At 39.5% G+C, this 20,515-nt stretch overlaps 1 protein-coding gene across 1 annotated transcript in view; it reads right to left on the reverse strand.

Annotated features, from left to right (window-relative positions):
- LOC141333941 (NLR family CARD domain-containing protein 3-like) overlaps window positions 1–12,526 on the reverse strand; it is a 40,928-nt gene extending 28,402 nt beyond the window's left edge. Inside the window, exon 1 of the mRNA XM_073839092.1 lies at window positions 12,464–12,526. The gene's annotated coding sequence lies outside the window, so the exon portion shown is untranslated. The remainder of the gene's footprint in view (window positions 1–12,463) is intronic.
- Window positions 12,527–20,515: the final 7,989 nt, after the last annotated feature.

Here is a 20,515-nt window from a genome sequence, read left to right on the forward strand (position 1 = left end):
CGGAGTGCGGAGTGAAGCGGTGTGATTTTGAATGGAGGGAGGAGCGGATTTTTTAAAAGTCGGAGCGTCGTGGTTTTCACTCGCTCCAAGACCGCTCCATCATGAGAACAATTCACGCCAACTGTCCGTAATATTATTGCAAATTAAGCAAGAATTCACGTTAAACATATTTACCTAGCTTGATAGAGAATGTGAAGGTTATGATGACGGCAACAGACAAATTATAGGCAAATTATAGGTAAATTATAGTTCAAAAGGAATTAGTTTGTTCCTTCTAGATAGGCTACTGAATATTTTTAGGTGACCAAACACTTATTCACAAGCAATGCATTGAAACAAATGTAAGGGTATCTGATTTCGAATGAGCAGAAATAACTATGATGAAAACGTATTCTTATTTTCATTACAAACTTTGCACTGCAAAAAGCAGAAATTATACTCTTTTAATGCTGACCAAACATGTCACGTGTGGTTATACTACATAGTATATCTGTCTATATCTATCATAACACATGCATAAAAACATTACACAATACAAAAGACAAGATATATGAACTGCAATAACATACACAATGATCTGAGGATATGTGTGTTCGTTCATAGGAAGGTTTGTCTAAGAGTCATAATGCTTTTGCTAGGAAAGGAGTAGGACAAGTTTTGGATGTTAGTCATTTTTGGAGGTTGTTTGCAGAACTCCAACATAAAGCTGGCTTATTGATTTTAAAGATTGTTTGTTAAATGTAACAAATGACTGTGTCTGATTGGTCCAAACACTACAAAGATAATCCATTTCTCTTCAGTCTTTTCTTCAGTCTTTAAATGATCATCTTCTCTCACTCCTGATATCACTGTTTTAATTTAAGTTGGAAATTACAGACATTTTCCTTCAGTAGGAGTTGTATTTTGAGTAAAATTACAGAGTAAATGATAGATTTTCAAATAAATAGTTTTACCGTAATTCTGCTGTTTTCTATAATTACAACATGTATAATCTGGAGATAATATTTTACTTGCTAACTCAGTTGACACTCATTTGTTTTTTGTTTTTTTTCTCGAGACAATCCTGTTAAGTAAAACTAGGTGGCGTTTACACTGTGCTCATTTGCTGCGGTCCGATCCGAGGGTTGCTTGTTCCTGGTTCCCCCTGCATCGTTGGTCTGGTTTCACACTTAACTTGATGTTCAGTGCTTTCCAAACGGGATATATCGCCCTCCAAAGGGCACTTTGAAGTAAAAACAATCATGGCCACCATATTAAAGTGTCGTTCCAAACCGAAGTGCTCAGAACTAGCCACTTCAAAGAGTCCCTCGGAAGAAAGGATCTCTAAGGGTACAGCTGATAGACATTTCGGGCATGATGACGGCGCCTCTGTATGGGCACAGGATGATGACACAAAAGGGCACTTCAAGAAACAGTTGTTTGGTCCCCTGCACCCCAATAGAGTCTGGCTGCAGACATGCACTCTCGGCTGTGCATGTACAATTAGACACATGCACTCTCAGACACGCTATACTCAACGTGATAGACAGGATTTAACGGCCACACAGAAATTATCGTAAGCATGTTTATTTGTACAAGATTAAGTTGAAGTAAAATTATTGTTTTTAATTATTAGGTAAATGTTATCCCTATATTTATCTGATATATCACACACAAGCAGGCCTCTGAATGTTTGGACGTGTTTTAAAATGGAGTAGAGGAATCAACGACCGCAAAGGGATAATTGTAAGTATATTTATTTAATTCGCACAGGAATAAAGAGATGTGAAATTGTTGTTTCAATTATAAAGTAAATGTTATCAGAAACTATCCTGATATCTATCAGATATATTGTGTCTGTGCTAATTGGGTACATGTTCTTCATACGTTAAATTAGTGAGGAACTGTCTAAATTAAATTTTGAATATTTAAAGCTTTCATGAGAGAGGAGTTATGTAACATTCAATGTTCAATCACTTTTTTCCAGACAAAAAAATTGTTTGTGCACTATGCTGAGGAGTCCAAAGCCTTCCTGAGAGGTGATCTACAGCCTGTATTTAGGTGGCGAAAAAGGAGGTTTGAAGAAATCTCTCAGGTAAAAGCACATACTTGAAAATCATAAGGCTAAAAATAGCTTGTTTTTATGAAAAACTTGGTAAACTTGTGCTGTATTTTTACCACTAACAGGAAGAGCCTTTCTACTTACAGGTAACTTGTACATGTTACTTTGTAGCCTGTCAGGAAAACTGCCAGTTACCTTAAAAAAAGGTAGTACTAAAGAGAACAGGCTCAAACATGTTTTCTAGGTAGACGAAACCAGTCTTTTCACCCTCGACTCTGCACAGGTAAAGCAGGTTGTTCAGCCCGCATGAAAAGTAGGCGTTGTTAGAGGGATTGCAGCCATTATTGGTCCGCATATTTGTATACATATCCTCTTTTGCATTGTTGTTCCTTAGGTCTGTGTCTTAAGACTAAGTCAGTGGTGTATGGACAACTTTGGGAATTTTTTTGGCTCAGTTCAGCTTCTTTGTATACTGTGCATGGAGGGAACATTTCTTCAGTGCAGAGTTCATCAAGGATGATCTTGTAGAGCCACTGATATTTGTTTTTGAATTTATGCAAGACATGCATACATTTTAAGAGCATGTGGTGGACAACTTGCATCTGAGAACCTTTGTCGAACAAAATTTAAAAACATAGTTGTCCTTTTTGTAATAATTTTATAATAGTAGCAATAGTATAGTCAGTAATCTTTCATTTATTTTATCTATGTATTAAAATCGTTTGACAACAGCAACTTAAATAACCCACATTTTGGCTCTGTTTACACTGTCAGTTAAATGCGACTTAATTCCAATTTTTTGCTCATATGTGACACAGATCAGATCTGTTCTATGACAGTGGAAACGAGTAAAAAACGCATGCATTCAGATATTTCGAGATCAGTTTTCATTTGTGGAAATAAATCAGATATAAATTAGATATGTGCCAACTGTCATGTAAACAGGCAGATCGGATTTTTTGAAGCATTGCGCTCTGTACGTCATACAGTTGCTACAATTTGGTACTTCTCTGCAGTTTAATGACGTCTTATGTTATCTGTTACCGATACTGTGTGCGTTACACTGGCTTCCGCCTTCTAGCCATGTTCTTCCGTTAAAAAGAGGTGCAAGAGTCCAGATTTCCAACAAATAAACTTTAATCCCGTTGATGGATCTTACAAGTATTTATGCATTTGCGTGTGGTTCTCTATAAATGTAGAAAATACAAAAGTTACAACACTATTTAACATCACTGAATGAAATTGTACATCTTTACTTATACAAGTGGCATTTCTAATAGGCTATATATGCATCGTGTAACAAAGGGAAAATGATGACGCAGTTATAACAAAACTGCGCTGTTCAAAATGGCGTTCTTAATGCGGGTCATATATACACTGCAATCCCCAATTAACTCACAAATCAAGTACTATAAAGTTGCTGAAATATAGTAGATGCAAACAGCATACTAGAAATTACTTCCACAATAGTTTCAATAAGCTTAAATAATATCACAACTGACGATATTGCGGCAATGAGGCTGCCGAGTTATTTACATAGTATTAGGAATGTAACGATAACACTTTGAGGCTAAAGGATCATAATGATTCTAGCACTAACACTTTAATGACTTACTTGTCAATAACGCACACAATAGGCACAAATTATAACGATCACCAAGAACAATCTTCACTCCGTCTCCGACGAACACAATCTGACCCAGAATGACGCTAACTGACTAAGGTTGTTATAGACCACACCCTATCATTTATCTTCAGTTCAATACTGCCATCTGTTGGCACATTTGTGTAACTTTGAGAACTTTGTACAGCCGCCCCACAAATATACTTGTTATATTTGTAATGAAGCAAAGTGCTCTACTTAGCCTTTAAGAACTCTCATCCTTATCAGTCAGTTCAGGCAGCACAACCAATTTGGCTACAGGGCGGGTATATGTACGGTCTTTGATGTTCACCTCTGCTGTACGTACATTACCATCATCACTTGTAATGATTCTCATAACACGGCCAACTGGCCATAAGGCTCTGGGTAGTTGTGGGTCAACAACCATAACCACTTGTCCTGTTGTGAGATTTGGAGAAGAGCTCTGCCATTTATGACGAAGTTGCAGACTGGGCAAGTACTTTCGAATGAACTGACTCCAGAAGTGATCTGCTATCACCTGGCTGTGTCGGTAGCGCCTACGTCCCAATAGATCACTTGGTCCATACACGGCTTGTGGAAGGGAGGCGTCCCGCCGCCCCATAAGCAGCAAGTTGGGTGTGATTGGATCAGGATCTGAGATGTCTGACGAAACATATCCTAGAGGTTTCGAGTTCATGATGCCCTCAACTTCAATCAGTACAGTCCTCAGTACCTCTTCTGGAAGGATCAGGTCCTTTAGGACTACTTGTAAGGATGCCTTGATAGATTTTATTTCTCTCTCCCATGCTCCTCCAAAGTGAGGAGCATGGGGTGGGTTAAATCTGAAGTCAATATTTTGCTTGGCTAGCTGTTCTTTTAACTCAGGTGTGAGAGAAGTAAAGGCTTCCTGTAATTCCCTTTCTCCGCCACGGAAGTTTGTGCCTTGATCACACAGGAGTTCATAAGGCTTGCCTCGTCTCGCTACAAATCTTCTGAGTGCCAACAAAAAGGAATCTGTGTCCATATTACAGAGGAGGTCTAAATGCACACACCTTGTTGTTAGGCATTTGAACACAATGCCCCAACGTTTCTCTTGTCGTCTTCCAATTTTGATGTGGTAAGGACCGAAACAGTCAACTCCTGTAGACCAAAAAGGGGGTTTAAAGAGACGCAAACGTGCAGATGGAAGATCAGCCATTTTAGGCACGGTAGGCTTCTGACGCCATCTGACACATTCTGTACACTTCCGTTGGTGTTTCTTAACAGCCTGTCTACCCCTTAGGATCCAGAAGGTTCTTCTCAGTTCACAGAAAACTCTGTCAGGTCCAGCATGAAGAAGTCGATGATCAAAGTCTTTGATTAGTAACTTTGTCACTGGATGACTAGGATCAAGCACTATTGGGTGGATTTCATCCATCCCTAGTGTTTCTGCTTTACGAAGTCGACCCCCAACACGAATCAATCCCATAGATTGGTCATAAACTGGAGAGAGAGTTCTTAAGCGACTACTGGTTGGCACCGGTTTCTGCTGTTGTAATGCTTTGAGTTCCTCTGAAAAGCTTTCTGTTTGTGCCCTACATAGGATTGCAATTTCAGTCTGAATACGTGCTTCGGCAGACATGGATGATGCAGCCTCCCCATGAGTGGTTTTATATGCAGCGTCTACTAGCCTTTCCCAAGACTCATAATCTGCTAGATCAAGCTCTGGATTATCAATGACTGAGATTGTGCCACAGAAAGTAGTTTTACGCAATTCCTCCTGTTCTACAGAGTTTAGTGGTGGACATGCAGGCCACTGATTTGGAGATTGAAGCAAGAAAGAGGGGCCATCTCTCCATCTGCATGGAACGGACAATTCTAACAACTTTTTTCCTCTTGTTATGTCATCTGCAGGATTGTTGTTGGAATCAACATACCTCCAGTTGTCTGCTCCTACAAGATCTTGAATCTCAGCGATTCGGGTCCCCACAAACACTTTATACTGGCAGGACTCTGATTTTATCCAACTCAACACTATTGTAGAGTCTGACCACAGTATTGTTTGTCTGAGATTGAGACTGAGTTCCGTCTGTAGTACCTGAGCTAGCTGGGCTCCAGTCAGTGCTGCACAAAGTTCTAAGCGAGGCATCGAGAGTTGCTTCTTTGGTGCAACCCGGGACCTAGCCATGACAAAGGACATGTGGATGTGACCCTGCTCATCCTCCACTCGGAGGTAGGCTACAGATCCATAGGCTTCCTCTGATGCATCACAAAATACGTGAAGATCGGCAGCTGTAGAGAGGGAGTTGACACCTATGGGAAAGTAGCATCTTGGGAAACATATTTCCTGTAGATTGGGCAGGTCATCTTCCCAAGTTTGCCACAGAGAGAGGAGCTTGCCTTCAATAGGTGTATCCCATCCTCTATCCTTCTTCCAGAGTGCCTGAATCAGGACCTTGGCCCGGGTGGTATATGGGATAATAAATCCTAGAGGGTCATATTGGCTGGCAAGCGTCCTATACACGTTTCTCATGGTGGGTGCTTTGTCACACATGGGTCGCTGCTTATATCCGATGGTATCAGAGACACAGTGCCACTTTAGCCCAAGAGTAGATTCTTGTGGATCACTTTTGTCTTCGGTCAGCCAAAGTTCACAATCCTGGGATCTTGCTTCAGTTGGAAGGTGAGCTATAACTTCTGGGATGTTACTTGCCCATTGCCTTATTTCGAAACCCCCAGCAGCGAGAAAAGCACGAAGCTTATCAATGAATCCTTTGGCTGTGTTTGCTGTATAGAAGGATTGGAGACAATTGTCCACATAGAAAGCACGCAGTACAGACTCCATCACATCTTCATTGCTGGCTTTATGGTCTCTGACGTACCGTTGGAGAGCATAGATTGCGCAGCATGGGCTACACGTTGTTCCAAACGGCAACACCCGCCATTCATAAATGTCTGGACTGCGCTCTCTCTCCATATTCCTCCACAGGAAACGAAGCAGGGGCTGGTCTTCAGGGAGAAGCCTCACCTGATGAAACATGGCTTTAATGTCCCCACTAATTGCTACGGCATGCTCTCTAAACCTTAGAAGTACACCGAGTAAAGATGGACCCAGCGTAGGTCCTGGCAACAGATCGTCATTCAGACAGGCTTGCTGATAACGGTATGAACAGTTAAAAACCACTCTGGCCTTTCCATTGTGATATACCATATGGTGTGGTATATACCAAGATTCAGGGGACTTGTTAGCTTCGTCAACTGTGACTTTCATTGCATAGCCAGCATTCTCCAACTTGGTAATTTCAGCATTGTACGCTGCAGCTTGTTCAGGGTTATGGCTCAGTCTACGCTCTGTAGATCTGAGGAGAGCCATTACAGCAGTGGGAGGAGCATGAAGGTGAGCAGCATTCTTTCGACGGAGAAGAGGAGTTGCATAACGGCTTACTCCATCCACTAGGAGACACACAGTTTTCTCTTCAAGCATTTCCATAGCTCGTTGGTCTTGTTTGGAACGGGTCACATCTCTGACACTCTGGAACGGCAAGGTATCTAGCTGCCAAAGCCTTTCGACGTGCTGATGTAGGGCTTGAGCAGGGGAAAGAAACATTGTGTGCAAACAGGAACTTTCACCTTTTGGGTGGTGCAGGAAAGTTGTGGGACCTTGAGCTGTCCATCCCAGTAGAGTTTGGGTTGCAATAGGAGCTCCTGGTGGGCCCAAATGAACAGGACTAACAGGTGTTATCAAATGCGGATGATCAGATCCGATGAGCACCATAGGCTGGACTTCACTGAATGCTTTTAATGGGATTCCCTTCAAATGTCCGTACTTCTGTTTTAAAATGTCTGCTGGGCATGACTGTTGAGCCAGGTTCAATTCACTCGCTGAAAAGGCATGTACAATCGGGAACTTAACCTTGGGCTTCGAGAGAGCGGACACTTCAAAAGATACAGCAGTCCCTTGAAGTTGGACAATATCCTGTCTAATTGTTCTCAGTGTTAAGACTTCATCTGTACCTTTCAGTCCAAGGTGCTTCACTGCTGCTTCCAGTATAACTGTCCTTTCTGAGCCATCATCCAAAACAGCGAATGTATTCAGTGTTATTTTTCCATTATGAAGCTGGATGGGGACTACCTTTAACATGACTCTCCCTGAATGGCTCGCCTTATCCATGTAGATAGTACGATGGGATGTACTAAGAGTGAGAACACTGGGAGTTTTGGTAGTGGCAATGTCGTGCAGAATTTCAAGATGTTGTCCACCACAGCTGGAACAAGGCTTCTTTAGAGTACACTTGTCAAACTTGTGTCCACGACCACACCGCCAACACCTCTCTTTTTCATTTATCCAGTTAGCCCGTTCAGACTGACCTAGCTTGGCAAATTCAGCACAAGCACTGAGGTAATGGTCCTGGTTATTACAGTAAGGACAGAATGGCTTAAATCTTTCTCTTCTTTTGGTGTTGACAGGGGCTGAAACACAAGAAGGAATGACACTGGATCGCATATCAGCTTTGGTGTCATCTTTATTACCAAGGAGAATGGTAGTAGTTTTGAACTTCTGAGGTCTCATTTGTCTTGGCTCTCTGCGTGAGGGCTCTACATGAACTGTCTCTGACACTCGGCGGGAGATTTGTATTGCTTGAGACCTTTTCTCAAGCCACTGAGCGAAGTCAGGAAGAGTGTAAGTGTGAGTAGTGCCACTCATGAGAATTCCTTGGGTAAGACAATGTTCAATAAAGGAATCTCTGTAGCCGACGGGTAACTTAGTAAGTAATGTGTCCACATGAGAACCGCATTGTAGTTCAGATCTGGCAGGACCATCCAGTGTGCTCAACATACCCACTAAAGTGTTCACTGCAGCAGCAAAGTCTTCAAACCCTTGAGCGTCGCCTGGTTTTACGGTGGGCGCATTAAGAATTTCCTTAAGCTCACTTTGGACCAGATGTCTGGGTTGTCCGTAACGTTGCTGTAAGGCTTTCATTGAATGTGTGTATGGCATTGGACTGTTAACAAACCGCTTTGCTACTTGATAGGCAGTCGGTAATTTCAAATGGTCAAGAAGAACTTGGTACTTATAATCCTCAGTCAGATGGGAGTGAGGGCCAAGTATGCTGTCAAGTCCTTTTTTGAGTATGAGAAAGTCACTCTCTTTACCTGAAGAAAAGGGTAACAATTTGGGCTTTGGTATGCCATAGGATGCAGTGATAGCCATTTCCATCAAACCTGGCATTGTAGGCTGGTTTGGGTAGGCATTCAGGGCAGAGGTTTGCACTGGAGCTTGATAGCCACGGGCTTGGGACGGAACATACTGTGGCATAAAGTAAGATGACTGAGGTGGCAGAACTTGTGAGAACGGTCTCTGAGGTGGTGGCGAATAATATGTGGTTTGAGTATCTGGTTGACAGCATTGCCCGACTAATGGTTGCTCTACTTGCTGCACAGGAGGAGTGTGTATTGCGTATGGGACTGTCGGTGGCCACAATAATGACTGTGTTGCATGAAATTGTGGTTGAAGCTTGACCTGAGAAGGCATCTGTGGCATTGAGCACGACCTGGGAATTTGCTTTGAAAGTCCAGCTGGGTGAAGCACTGGCACAGATGCTGGGTGATTGAGCTGCATTGGAGGTAAGGCAGAGGAAATCCCTGGATTTTGCTGATTGTCTACCTGTTGAACTAACTGTGAAGCAGGCTGAATCATTTCAGATGGTTTATCAGGACTTAAGCGATGTAAGACTGAAATATGGGAAGGTGCCAGTGCGCTTTCTGAGTGACGATCAGGATTAAAAGGCAAGGGAGAGGGATTTTCATAATGCTGAGAAGAACTCTTTTCATATGAACCACGTCTCACACTGTCCATTTGTACCTGTAAGTCTCTCATTTCACCAGCCAGTCTCTCAAACCGCGTCTGTAGATTATACCATCCTGACTCATCATCTTTGCTCACACTGATAGCGGGTGTTGAGGTTGTACGCATCACCTGATAGTGGGGAAAAATCTTTGTTCTGGCTTGGTTAGATTCCATCAACACTGGAGGGATGTTCTGATGTGATGGATAGCTGTACACAAAGTCATCCAGGTAGGTTGGTGCCCTTCGGGTACGGGCCGGCCGAGGACTTCGTGGTGGCTGATCATCATAATAGTTTCTGGAGGTTGCCATGGCGTAGTCAGCGAAGATCCGGCTCGAAGGACCATTTGTCACCGATACTGTGTGCGTTACACTGGCTTCCGCCTTCTAGCCATGTTCTTCCGTTAAAAAGAGGTGCAAGAGTCCAGATTTCCAACAAATAAACTTTAATCCCGTTGATGGATCTTACAAGTATTTATGCATTTGCGTGTGGTTCTCTATAAATGTAGAAAATACAAAAGTTACAACACTATTTAACATCACTGAATGAAATTGTACATCTTTACTTATACAAGTGGCATTTCTAATAGGCTATATATGCATCGTGTAACAAAGGGAAAATGATGACGCAGTTATAACAAAACTGCGCTGTTCAAAATGGCGTTCTTAATGCGGGTCATATATACACTGCAATCCCCAATTAACTCACAAATCAAGTACTATAAAGTTGCTGAAATATAGTAGATGCAAACAGCATACTAGAAATTACTTCCACAATAGTTTCAATAAGCTTAAATAATATCACAACTGACGATATTGCGGCAATGAGGCTGCCGAGTTATTTACATAGTATTAGGAATGTAACGATAACACTTTGAGGCTAAAGGATCATAATGATTCTAGCACTAACACTTTAATGACTTACTTGTCAATAACGCACACAATAGGCACAAATTATAACGATCACCAAGAACAATCTTCACTCCGTCTCCGACGAACACAATCTGACCCAGAATGACGCTAACTGACTAAGGTTGTTATAGACCACACCCTATCATTTATCTTCAGTTCAATACTGCCATCTGTTGGCACATTTGTGTAACTTTGAGAACTTTGTACATTATCCATGCTGACAAAATGAGTGTAAATACGGACAGGATATTTTAGGTACAGGCAAAATGGTGAAAAATGTTCTTTTAGTTTTTTGCAAAAAGAAAAAGTTTTTTAAGCCCCCGTCTAGTGATCCCAAATGCTCCAAATAGTGATCTAAAAGTGTCTTTATTTGTACATTTACTGAGTGGATTACCTTTTCTCTGCTCGCTTCTCGCACTGACTGTCATTCAAAGTGTGCGCATAACGGCGCAAACCCAATAAATACACATATACACAGAATTACAATATTTAAAACGTAAACATAATCTGTTCTGTCTTCAGTGAACGCTTGAGGAACTGTTGGGGAAAAATATCTGATGTGTAATATTATATTTGATTGGTGCATTACAGTATATCTGTACAGTAGTCCGTCTCATCAATGTTAATCTAACCATAGAAAAAGAGAAAAATCACTCGCTGCACTTCTTTAAACTGATTTTGTAGTTTTAATAATTTAATTCTAATAAACATATTTGAGTATTTGTTTTTTGCACATAAATGCTTTTGCTTAAATGTAATAGGCTATTCGTTTTACTGTTTTTTGCATATGTTCTTATTTATAATAGCAAAGATAAAATAGCTGTATTTGACTATTAATAAAGTAATTATTAATAAGAACTGGAGGAAAACTTTAAGCAAACAACAAATCCAACAAATTATGCATCATATTTTTTTTAAATGTGTTGTGACTGGTTTGATCAGCATTGATCACATATTATTCTCAATAGGAAGCACATGTCATGGAGGAAAACGACAACAATGCATGCCCCATGTTTAAGATGGTATGGCAAATGTAAACACATAAATCTGAAATGAGTCACAATTAAAAGAACGTGTAAACGGACAGCCAAAAAAAATGGGATATAGGCATCAATCAGAACTGGGCATCAAGACCTGTAGTGTAAACCAGGCCTTACTCACAAAGTCATGTTATGTTATTTATTAAAGTAAACAATCACCAACAGCTGTGTGTTGAGTTAGTTTCCTGGTGTGTTTTGGAAGCATATTAACATTGAATGTGACAGCAGCAGACTTTTGACTTTTAATCTATGATTTAATAATTAAGTATACAAATTTAAATATACAGTAGTCAACATTAAAAGTAGGATCAAAAACATTTTCACCAAAGTTGTCCTACGACAAAAACGAGTATTGTTTTGGATTTAGGACAACTTTAATAAAAGATTTTGAACTACTTCAAATGTTGATTCCGATATATAAACGAAATTATCTTTATGCAATGAAGGATTATAAATGGTGTTAATCAATGATTTAATAATTCATTATAAAGTTTATATATATAGTCAAGCCTGAAATTATTCATACTCCTTGCAAATTCTTACTTTCATTCAGCCAGTAAGTTTTTTGTTTGTTTATTTGTTTGTTTGTTTGTTTGTTTGTTTGTTTGTTTGTTTGTTTTTTGCAATTGCAGCGCACGAATACACTGCCGGCTCACTCCTGCTTGAATTTAAGTCTGTAAAGTGTTTTAGGTTGATCTTTTCTAATTTTCTTGGAAAATTTAGATCCAAACTTCTGTATAACCCCCAAAAATGTTTTTTCTCTTTTAATTTCGACCCTTCTCATTGTAAATGTATTATTAATTTACTGTTATTCCTTGCTAAATTTTACGTTAATAAATGTAAATTTTCAAAGAAAATTCCAAACGTCCCGAACTCTGACGTCAAACACACCCAGGTGCGCACCAAACGTGCCCTACTGAATTATTTAATACACTCATAATTAAACCAAAACGTTTTTGGTAGCTTACATTAGCCTAATGTTTCATATAACAGAGTTACATAAAAAGTATTTTTAAGATTACCTGTAAAATGTCCTGAATGTCAAGTTGTTACTTCGCTGCGTCCCCCTGTCTCTGTTTATCTTCCTCCCCGAGTCTCTCTTGTTTTTACTTTCACTTCCATATTTTCCTCCCATTGGTCCACGCCGCTCACCTGGTTCCCGTGTTGCCGTGACGTCACTGTTCAGCCATCCAATCGCGTCGGTGTCCCGTGGATAAAAGTGGAGTGAAGACGCCAACCCTGAGCCAGAGCCATTAGGTGCGTTCGAGATGCACTACACTAGCCTGCCGCCGGCTTGCGAGAGCAGCCGCTTGCAGTCGGGGGAGGAGTAAAGAGGCGGCCGTCAAGTCGGACACTTACAGAGGATGAAACTGTATTCCAAACATACAAAAAAAAAAAAAAAAGGAATAAAGAAAAAGAATAAATGAAACTACATTAGATAAAAAAAGAAAAGAAAAAAGTTTCCCTATCGTTTATTCTATACAATCGTTTTGCTTTTTTATTGATCATATCAATGTGAGTTACTTTTATGTAATGCAATATGACGTTTATTATTTGTATCTTGGTTTTGTAGTTAGCTATAGGACATTTTTCAAATATAAGCAGTTTATTCAGTGTAGTCAAGCCTCTCACAACATCCATTAAAAAACGGCCTCTGGTTGACCAGTTTTTTTCCAAACTTTAACTCTTATACAATCATAATATATATTTACCATATCATCTAATCTTCATTTTCATCATTATTGTTTTGTTTGAATATCAGATATTCGATATAAAGATTGATTACGTACAAGAATTTTTTTAAGAAAAAACACGCAGCACACGTCGTGCTTGTCGTCACATAATCTGACCAATGAGAATAAAGTGTGTCGTCATCAAGGCTTTCGCAGCCGAATTTGAGAAACTGCAGCGCCTGACCTCTGCGACTGCTCTCGTTTTGCTCTCATGGTACTTTGATGGAACACGTGATTGAAAGGCGGCTGCAGCGCCGATCAAAGTCGGACAAATGATCTTACCAGAATTAGCATTAGGTGCGTTCGACTTCATGCGGCGCCGCCAGAAATCAGCTGTCGCCTTACAAAACAATGAATTCTGGTAAGATCATTTGTCCGACTTTGATCAGCGCTGCAGCCGCCTTTCAATCACGTCAATGAGTTTCGATATTTGTCCTATTTGAAATTTGACTCTTCTGTAGTTATATCGTGTACTAAGACCAGCGGAAAATGTAAAGCTGTGATTTTCTAGGCCGATAAGATTAGGAACTACTCTCATATTCCGGCGTAATAGTCAAGGAAGTTTGCTGCCGTAATATGGCCGAAGCAGGCGCATTAATATCACGCAGCACCTGAAATTAGTTCCCAGCTAGGTTAGTATTTGCACATGTGCTGTGTGATATTAAACATTAATGATATTAATGTTGCCCAAATAAAAAAAATAATTACATTATGTTTTACAGTTCAATGCGATTATCATAACTCATAACAAAAATCATAACATTTTTATATTGATTCATTATTGCAATATTGTAATTTCACTATTTTATTTACATAGTATTGTCATTTTATTGATAGTGAGTTATTCATTGATAACTGAGTAATTGACATTTATTGAAATCCTATTTAACTACTAAAACAGCAAATTCTTAATTTTACTTTATTTTTTAATTAAAACAATTAAACTAATCAATATAAAACTAATAATAATAATAATAGTCATATAATATAAAAAAATCAAAATATTGATTACTATTTTATAACATTTTGTTATTATTTGAATTATAATAAATAGGCAAAGAAGTGTTATGATTGCAGTAATCACACATATATATTACATATATATTTATAGTATTATTATTATTAATAATAACCAAATTAGTATTTTTACTTGACACTATAACAATTATAACTGTAACTATTGTAATAATCTTGTTAATAAATTTTAAAATGAAGTCATTATTTAATAATAATAAAATACTGAGTTTTTATTTTACAGTACAATAGTATTATTGCAATCATAACATATTACTTGATTTAATGTTATTTTTTATATTACAAAATAAAATAACAGTATAATAATGATATTTGGTGTACTATTTTTAATAAATACTGACTTTTTATTTGCCACTGCAATAATATTTTTTAAATAGTAAATGTTTTGGATTTTTTAAGTTGGTTACAGTCTAAATAATAAAATTATACAGTAATTAATATAATATAAGAATATTATTAGTTTTGTTTTTATTATTAGTTTTATAAAAACATTTTACAGTGCATTTTAATTATTGCAATTGTAATTTAAATAATAATAACCAAAATAATCTCTTTATTTTATTATGAAATACTGACACTATTTTACAGTGTAATTTAATTGTTTCAATAGTAAGAGATTTCTTATTGATTTGTTTAATTGTTATAATAAAAAAAAATATTATTTTTAATGCATACTGACTTAATAATCATATTGCAATCAAAACATATTTCTTAATTGATTAGTTATTTTAATAATAAAATAAAATTATTTATTGTTATTATAAATACTGACTTTTTATTTTACGGTGTAATGTGATTATTGTATTCATAGTTGTTTATTAATCTGTTATCATTCAAATAATAATAATAATATAATATGAACCAAATATATACTTTATTTTATATTCTAAATATCTCTTATTTTATTATTATTTGTTGTAAGTTATAATTTGTGTAATTTAAAGAGTATTGATACAATATTTCAGCTCAATATTTGCATTATATCTAAAGTAATACTTGTTTAAATCAATTCAAAGTTTGTAAATTTTTTAAAAAGTATTTTTATTATTATTTTACATTGCATAATAAACACCAAGCCAAACAACAACAATAAAAGAACAAAATACATGAAACAATAAAGGACTAATAGTAATAAAAGAAGGAAAAAAACACTTTTAAGATCAATCAGGGCATATAGGCAGCTTTGGTGAAAAACAAAAGCACTCAAAAAGGGGCAGACAGCATACTAAAGCGCTAATGATCTAAAAAAAAAAAGTGTGTACATGTTTTAACACATTTTTACATATTTTAGTTTTGTTTTGTTTTTAAATATACTGCCATTAAATTATATTATTTTGAAAACATCATAAAACCACAACAGCTTTACTGTAGTTACAATAAATATATTTTATTAAATGCTGTGAAACTGTCCTGGAGCTCATTTCAGTCAGGACAGAGTCTCTCGTCAGTCTATTCTCATTCATCAATACAGTGAAGCTGATGATCCATGATAATAAACCCCAAACCCAGGATAGAGCGGCTGAGTGAATGTGGTGTGTTCTGTGTGGATGAGGATCATTGTGTCAGAGACGCTGTAGAAGGACAGAGTTCCTGCTCCGTGATCCACATACACTCCTACTCTATAGATATCATTCACTCCTGTTCTACTGATGAATGTGGGCTTCACACGGAGATCAGTCTCTATCTTATTGTGTATGAATGAGTATCTGTCAGGAGAGCAGCTCAAACACCAGGACTGATCATTACGTCCAAACACACACTCATAACCCGATCCCTTCCTGCTGATGCTCTTATATGACACTGATACATTTACATTTACATTTACATTTATTCATTTAGCAGACGCTTTTATCCAAAGCGACTTACAATTGGGAATACAACAAATGATTCATCCTAAGGAGGCGGATCGACATAGGAAGTGCTCAAAAATACCATATGTCAGGCGTTGTTAGATGAGTACGGTCTAGAAAGGGAAGATCAGGAAAGGAATTTTTTTTTTTTTGATATATATGTGTATATATTTTCTGATATATCCACATATTCTCCACTCCACTCAATCTCCCAGTAACAGCGTCCACACACACTCTCTCTACACAACACCTGAGGATACTCATCAAATCTGTCTGGATGATCAGGATACGGCTGATTCTCTGTCACATGTGTCACCTTTCTGTTTTAATCAGACAGACTGAGTTGAGTGTGTGCTGTGTTTGGATCCAGTGTGAGAAAACAGGCATCTGAACACAAGAACAGAGACATTTACAACAATCACTACAGCTGTGTGTGTGTGTGTGTGTGTGTGTGTGTGTGTGTGTGTGTGTGTGAGAGAGAGAGAGAGAGAGAGAGAGTGAGAGAGAGAGTTTATACGTACATTTCTTCAGTCCTGCTGTAATCCTGGATTCTCCTCCATGATCCACACTAGCATGTCTTAGACTATTTGCTGGGCTTTGCTAACAGGGCTGCCAGCTTTTGAGTTCAGCTTGGAGTGAGAATTCCCACAGCAGTCGCTCTCAGGGGTCTGGGAACATGCCCCTCCGAAAGAAAATGTTGTACATTTTACAGGTAAATTCATCATCTGGTGCACTTTGAGAGTTCAAAATGAAGAGTACCAATAAAGGTTAAAAAGAAAAAACTAGTGAATTGGTTTCTTGAGGTTTAAAGGTGAATCAATCCTCTTTTTAGCTGTGATATGGTGTCTCAGTCTAAATTACACTCACACTGGTATATTTAGAAACCAAACAAATTAGAATATGATGATGATAATAATAATGTTAGATTACTATTCTAGTAATATTGGGAAACAATTATGTGAAATAAATTGAGTATTTCACAGGTATGTTATTTTACCTTATTCTACAGTAGGGAAATTACAATATTTTGTCCTAATTTCTAGTTCTACTTGCAAGCAGGGCCTAAAACATTTTTCCACATCTGCCATTTTAATCATGATACAAACAACATTCTCTGGTGATCTGATAAAATTTACCAGCTATAAATATTATTTAAGCAGTTTTTTCAGCTGTTGCTTCTACAACAACTAAACATATTTAATAAATAAAAAAAAATAATAAATATAAACAATAATAAAAATAACAATAAAAATTGTAGAATTAGAAAATTAGAACACATGATGTAGCATGAGCAGGTTTATACTGTATATATATTTGTTTTAAAAAAATAATATATATATATATATATATATATATATATGTGTGTGTGTGTGTGTGTGTGTGTGTGTGTAGCTAGAAGTGCACAGCCCTTCCTTGATGAGGTGTCACTCACATAAGGTGAGTTCGTCACAAAGTGAATTCAGACTAACTTGAATGCAGTGGCCAATAGGTGTAGTAGATGTGTAGTCAATTTTTGCTTGTCATCTCCAGTTAGTGCATGGAGTGCTCTGGTAGCGCGCGTAACCGGAACGCTTCAGTAATTAATATCGTTCCATTTTCTGAATGGGTGTGCTGGACAGGGGCGCCGCTAAGGGGGGGAAACTTAGGACAATTCTAAGGGCCCACGCACTTTAGGGGCCCCCAGAGATCTGCTTTTGTGTGATAGGGGGGGCCCAATCTCATATTTTGTCGTAGGGCCCAAAATTGCGAGCGGCGCCCCTGGTGCTGGATGTAGTGATAACACATCGGTTATATGTTTAAGTCCGTTACAAAGAAAAGTGTGTTGCTGTGGTATTCCGGTTTGTGTTATGTGTATTTCTACTTTGAGGAAATGTATCATGAGAGATGAACAAAATGATATGTATTAACCCATGAGAATAGATCGTTCTATGGATGTGTGGCGGGAAACTGCCTATAAATCGATTGTGTTGAAGTTGTATGGGAGGGGCTGGGGGACAGAAAACTGCATCTGTTAACCTTGGAAAGTGCATGTCTGATGAGAGATATGTTTAAAGCCTGTGCGAAGTCCCCCTGCAAAGTATTTTTGAGCCGTAGGTTTTGCTGCTGACAGCTTTTTTCTTTGTGTTGAGTAGTTCCAGTGATTGTTTGTTGTGTTTTTTTTTTTTTCCTTTTTTTTTCTTTCATGGAATTATTGCACTTAAATGGACACTAGTTGATGGCATTGCTTCAATAAATCTGTAGCAACTGAAATTACCCTGTTGTACTGAGCCTTCCTAGCTCCTTCCTGGCCTCTTAAGCAGTTACGATCGACAGGGATTTTTATAATTGTTAATCTTCATTTTTATGAAAATCCTAGGTCCGATCAGCTAGAAAAGATATCACAATCAGTGTCCCGTGACCCGAATTTGGTGTTTGTAGAGTTAAAGCTTTATGAGGAGATACAGTCAGTGATCTCTTCAATGAAAAATCTCAAAAATTAAAAGAAACCATCCTAAATAGTATTCAACTAAATAGAATTAGTATCTCCCAAAATCGTAGTATGTTGAAATGAGTATGCCAAACATTCCCAGATGGTCTACTACTTATGGTTAGAATTTGAAGTGCAGTTTGATGAACACTTTAACAGCTAATATTGCCCACAACGCATTGCACTGTGGATGAGGATTCATTTAGAACTAAAAACATGTATAAAAAGTGTTCAAAACTACAAACATGGCTGATATACCTCCTGGAGAGTGTTCTTTACTTAAAATTGTGAAAGGGTTTTTCTTTACCATGCAGAGGATTCTCCGATCATCCACCAATGCTGTCTTGCATGGACATCCAGGCCTTTTTATGTTGCTGAGCTCACCAGTGTCACATCCCCGGACTTTCATGTTGGTTTCTCCCATTCTCCCCCGCAGTTCAGAGTATGTTTGGTTTCTCCTTCATTGTCTCCACCTGGATGTGTAATCAGTCTGTGTATTTAAGGTGTGTGTTTTCCCCTGTATTCTTGTCGGTCTTTAATGTTACCATTCTGTGTTCCTGTGTCTGCATGTTTCCCATTGGATTTATTAAATGTACGTCTTTTTATTATGTCGTTGTTTGTGTTTCTGCCTGATCGTGACAGAAAGACCGACCGAAACAGTTTTTCCGCGTCTCCCCCAGTTTTTTGTTTCTCGTTCCTTTTCCAGTGTTTTTGTTTCCGTTGTGTTTCCCCCATGGATTCCTTCCTCCGACCAGAATTCATCCTCCTCCGGCTGAAGCAGGGGGATTTACCGCTCGAGGGATTTACCATCATGTTCCAGCTCGTAGCTCATACCACCAGCTACCCGGACGATGTGCTCTGTACATTTTATGACGCTAGCCTCAGCGCGTCATGCAGAGCGCCGTCTTCCGGATTTTGCCGCGTTTGTGGAGTGGACACTGGAGAAACAGACCCGAGTGCCACTCCAGACCCAGAGCCCAGCCAGCCACCCCGACCCACGGATTATTAGCCCATCAGAGACGGGAAGCCCGAGCCCAGAGCGACAGCAGTATGGAGTGCCGACGGGGTCAAAACTGCTGATCAGGTGCGTGAGCCGGCCATTACATCCGCAACGGTGGAGTGCTGCGTGGAGCAAGAGAGGGCGGTAGAGAGCCCTGCCCACTGCACCACCACTGGGGGTGAGCTTGAGCAACACTCTGGGGACTTAATAGACTTTATCACTGAAATACCTGTCTGCCTGGACTTCCCACCCACCCTCCCTCTTCTGTCTATGCCTGAATCTCCGCTGGTTCCGTCCAGCCATCCTGTATCTCCGCTGGTTCCGTCCAGCCATCCTGAATTCCCACCGTCTTCTGTCTGTCCCCTTGTTCACCCTCAGTCCACCATCTATGTGGTGGGTTCGCCGTGGGTCTGCCAGTCTCCACTGGTGTCATGGCTGGAGGATCCCTCACCATTGCCTCCAGCCTCAGAGTCCTGTACTCCACCTCGGCCCTCCGACCCTGCGGCTCCACCCCGGCTCTCTGCTCCCTCGTCTCCGCCGTCGCCCGTCGGTCCACCAGCTCCACCGGGCTCCATCGTCCCTCCGGGTCCGCCCTGGTCAGTCGTCGCCCCACCTTCACCTCTGGACTATACTCCTCCGGCTGTGCCTCGTCGCTCCGTCCCACCGGCTCGTTGGACCTCCTCCCTCCCGCGGGCACAGCCTCGACCCTCTGTCGCTCCGGCTCCACTGCGGACCTCCGGATCTCCATCTCCGCCTTGGTCACCAGAGCCTTGGGTTCCGCCTTGGCCCTCCGGATCCGCGGTGTCACCCAAGATCATCGGCTTTCCGTCTTCGCCTCGGGCTTGTCACGTCGTGCAGCATCCAGTGTAGACAGCATTTTCACAAGCACTTTCACTACCCAGTTCACAAGCACAATTCCACAAAAATTATTTTATTTTGATTATGTATGCCTACACGAGTAGTGTTGTCAAAAGTCCCGGTACTTCGGT

This window comes from Garra rufa, chromosome 4 (genome assembly GCF_049309525.1).
Source record: "Garra rufa chromosome 4, GarRuf1.0, whole genome shotgun sequence".
NCBI classification, from domain to species: Eukaryota; Metazoa; Chordata; class Actinopteri; order Cypriniformes; family Cyprinidae; genus Garra; species Garra rufa.